The 4649-nt window shown below is 36.0% G+C and overlaps 1 pseudogene; it reads left to right on the top strand.

Moving 5' to 3' along the window:
• Positions 1-1025: 1025 nt before the first annotated feature.
• On the top strand, positions 1026-3470 carry LOC102875463 (annotated as a pseudogene).
• Positions 3471-4649: the final 1179 nt, after the last annotated feature.

Here is a 4649-nt window from a genome sequence, read left to right as displayed (position 1 = left end):
TCTTAAAGACCTATTTCTTTAATTAGGTTTGCTTTTTCATTAAACTTGTTTTCATGATTTTTTTTTCCCAGAATGAGGGCAAGCTGACCATTTCCCCTTATCAAGCAGGTGGTTGGAGTTTTCCTCCTAAATTTGACTGCTTGTGTATCTCCTTTGTAATTCTTTTTTTCCCCCAGTCTCTGTAAAATTCTTGATTTTGCTACATAAAAGGGTTGTTTGTGTAGGGGTATAAAAATGCCTAGCTGCTTCACCCCAACTTCAGCGGTAATTCTCCAGTCCACTGCCACCAGAATTTGTGTAGAATCACAGTTTCCTCCTGGTCAGTATTTCCTGTCCCAAAAAACTAATGTCTTTTAGTTTATCTCCAGGTTGGTTTTTCAGTTTGTCTGTGAACATGATGAACCTTGGGAACTCTCCTTCTGGGAAATAAGCCCCAACAATGCATAAGTAAAATTTTGCTAAAGTTAATGCAAAAACAATTGTAACACTGCATTGACAAGGAAGTGGCAGAAATTTAAGCTAGATTCACAAGAGGATATGGAACTGTGGATGTCATTATGGTTTTCACATGAAGCTGTTTATCAGATGATGTCAAAGGAGCAAATACCAGAAAGATTAAATGCAAGAAGCTGGGCTACAAAGAAGAACATGACAGCACTGGTGGAAGACTCATTAACAACCTGCAATAAGCAGATGACATAACCTTGCTTACTGACTGAAGCACTTTCTGATAAGGGATCATTAAACTACTGCCTTCATAGGAATTATGTCTCAAAATAAAACACAAATACTCACAACTGGACTAATACGCAACATTATGAAAAATGGAGAAAAGATGGAAGTGTGAAAAATTCCATTTTATTTGGATTCACAATCAACACCCATGGAAGAAGCAATCAGAAACCAAACAAGGTACTGCATTAGGCAAATCTGCTTCAAAAGTCTTCTTTTTAGTGTTAAAAAGTAAAAATGTCGGGTCATGGATGGTGCCTGGGCCTAACAAGGCTCTGGGCTCAGAGGGCGGCATGGAGAATCGGGGAGTGCCTCCTGGACCTTACCGGGCCACCAAATTGTGGAATGAAGTCACCACATCTTTTCGGGTAGGACTGCCTCTCAGGAAACATAGGCAGCACTTTAAAAAATACGGCAGTTGTTTCACAGCAGTTGAAGCAGTGGATTGGCTTTATGATCTATTAAGAAATAATAGTAATTTCGGTCCTGAAGTTACAAGGCAGCAGACAATCCAGCTGCTGAGAAAATTTCTTAAGAATCATGTAACTGAAGATATCAAGGGCAGGTGGGGATTAGAAAACCTTGATGACAACAATCAGCTATTCAGATTTCCTGCAACTTCTCCACTTAAAACTCTCCCACGGAGGCACCCAGAATTGAGAAACGTCAACCTAGAGAACTTTTCCAAAGATAAAGATGTTTTTAAATTACGAAACTTAACGCGTAGAACTCCAAAAAAGCATGGATTACATTCCTCAAAGGAAAATACAGAAGAAATAAAGTACGAAATAATGGATGATGATGAAGAAAACTCATTTGATAATAAAGAAGTAAGACAGGAAGATGTTGAAGAAGTTTGGAGATATATTATTCTGGTCTACCTACAAACAATTTTAGGTGTGTCATCCATCGAAGAAGTAATCAATCCAAGACAAGTAATTCCTCAATATATAATGTACAACATGACAAATACAAGTAAACATGGTGTGGTTGTATTACAAATCAGATGACCTCCCTCATTGGGTATTATCTGCCATGAAGTGCCTAGCAAACTGGCCAAGAAATAATGATATGAATAACTCAACTTACATTGGATTTGAACAGGATGTATTCAGAACAACTGCAGATTATTTTCTAGAGCTCCCTGAACCTCTACTTACCTTTTAATATTATGAATTATTTGTGAATATTTTGGCTGTTTGTGGCTACATCACAATTTCAGATAGATCCGGTGGAATATCTAAAATCCAAGATGATACACAGAATTAAAAAATCCTTCACCCTTCAAAAATTCTTCACCCAAACGGTTTGAATTCTTTCAAATCAACTGAGTGTCTTCTTCTCAGTTTGTTTCATAAAGACAAAAACAGAGAAGAATCAGATTCTACTGGGAAACTGAAGACAAATGATCAAGGACTACAAGAAAGATGTGCTAATAAAATGGAATTAGTTAATTTAAGAAAGAGAAAAGCCAGAACTAATGACTTAATGGGAGGAAGCTGTCATAATTTAATAGGCTTAAGTACTATGCATGCTCTTTCTTCTGACAAAATCACGGTGCCATTCTTTGGAAGGAATTGTAGATGTATCAGATAACTCAAGTAAAGAAATCTCCAGTATCTTCCATCAATCTATTCTGAATATAGAAGTACAAAATACCAAACAATTTTTAGAATCTAAAGCTGTGTTGAATCTTCATTCAAAGGAAAAATAGTCAAAAGCCACTCTGTGTTGGTTTTAAGAGAACCTCTACTTTGACTGTTCAGGACCAAGAGGAGTTATATAATGAGAAATGCAAATCAAAGCAGCTTTGTAGATCTCAGAGTTTGCTTTTAAGGAGTAGTACAGCAAAGAATAGTTATATCAATACTCCAGTGGCTGAAATTACCGTTAAACCAAATTGTACTGAGCATCTTGGACATGACAGCACAAGAGTGCAAACATCTATGGAGAGTCAACGCGGAGGGTCTAGTGTCATATTCAGTAAAAGACTCTGCAAAAGCACAATAGAACTTTCAGCAAATTCTTTGTATCCAGCTGCTTCTATGTTGACTGGCACACAGTTTGTTGCAGCCTCATTTAGAAAGGGTTGCCACTGATGCTCTACAGCTATGCTGCTTGTTACTTCCCCCAGCAAATCAGAGAAAGCTTCAGCTTTTGATGCGTATGATTTCTCGAATGAGTCAAAATGTTGATATGCCCAAACTCAATGATGCAATGGGTAACAAGATCACTGATGATACACACTTTCTCTCGATGTGTGCTATGCTGTGCAGAAGAAGTAGATCTTGATGAGCTTCTTGCTGCAAGATTGGTTTCTTTCTTAATGGATCATCACCAGGAAATTCTTCAAGTACCTACTTACTTACAGACTGCAGTAGAGAAACATCTTAACTACTTGAGGAAGGGCCATATTAAAATTCCTGGGGAAGGACTGATTGCTCCTTTGCCAACTTATTCATACTGTAAGCAGATTAGTGCTGAAGAGTTTGATGAACAAAAGATTTCTACCTCTCAAGCTACAATTGCAGAACTTTTGGAGAATATTATTAAAAACAAAAGTTTGCCTCTAAAGGAGAAAAGGAAAAAACTAAAAGTTTCCGAAAGAATATCCCTTGATATATCAACAAAGATTTCCAACCACAGAGAGTGAAGCGGCCCTTTTTGGTGACAAACCTACAATCAAGCAGCCAATGCTGATCTTAAGAAAACTAAAGTTTTGTAATCTGAGATACTGAATTAAAAACTGTAGTACTTGTGGAAATCTGACAGAGAAGCCATTTTTGAGAATTCAGCTACTAGAAGGAAAGTCTGTTATGAATAAGGTTTTCATAAAGAATCATACTATGTTAAAAAACTGTCAAGATCGCTTAATAAATGCATTTTCAATGTGAAACTACTAACAAAATACTGAATCTTAACTGAGACCAAGCAATAATGAAAAGATATAATACCAAGTTTTTAAACTAGAAACTATCTTATTTTGTACAACTTATGTTGATATAAATGACAGTTGTGTTTAACTGAATTTTGAAAACTGATGTGCTCACAAGATTAAGCTATAATTCTATTAATTTTTCTGCATGTGTTGTTTATGGATTATAGCTAAAGTGTTAGTTGCTTGAAATTACTTCGTTTCTCAATGTAAGAATATGAAGAATGTTTTGAAAACAATTCTCAATTGATAAAATTGCAAAAAAAAAAAGTAAAATGTCATGTTGAGGACTAAGGATCATGTTGTTCTTAATTGCCTCAAATGCATACAAAAGCTGGAAAATGAATACAAAGACTGAAGAACTGACGTATTGGGATTATGGTAATGGCAAAAGAGTATGCCACCAACTGCCAGAAGAATGAACAAATCCGTCTTAGAAGATAGTGAGACTTCATCTCATACACTTGGGACATAGTATAAAGATGGACCAGTTTCTAGAGAAGGGCATCTTGTCTGCTTAGCAAAAGCAAGAGTCAATAAAAAGGAAAAAAAAAGTAATAAAGAGAATAAAAAATAAAGAAAAGGCCTGCACAGTGACTGCAACAGTGAGCCCCAATGTAGCAACAACGGGAATGTCACAGGACCAAGCAGTGGTTTTTTGTTGGTAGATGCTTCTTTTTACCCCCTCACTTTACTTATATTTTATATTGGTTTGCAAAGAAAACGTGTATACATTGTGTATCATTCATGTACACTGTGTTTCACACATTATTACATTCACACTGTGTTTTAAACAATCACTTATAGATGCTTCTTAAACCTGACAGAGTCAAAACGGTTTCCAAAGTGACTTACTATACACTCCCACCAGCAAGGCACGAGCACTATGTTGCTCCACATCATTTCTCTTTTTTTTTTTTTTATTAAATTTTATTAGTTTTAATGAACATTTACAGAGATTTTGGGTTTTCATTCATTCATT

This window comes from Elephantulus edwardii, unplaced genomic scaffold, assembly GCF_000299155.1.
Source record: "Elephantulus edwardii isolate Elephantulus edwardi_28Jun2011 unplaced genomic scaffold, EleEdw1.0 scaffold00184, whole genome shotgun sequence".
Lineage (NCBI taxonomy): Eukaryota > Metazoa > Chordata > Mammalia > Macroscelidea > Macroscelididae > Elephantulus > Elephantulus edwardii.
Note: the sequence above shows the minus strand (reverse complement) of the source record. Positions and strands in the feature narration are given on the sequence as shown.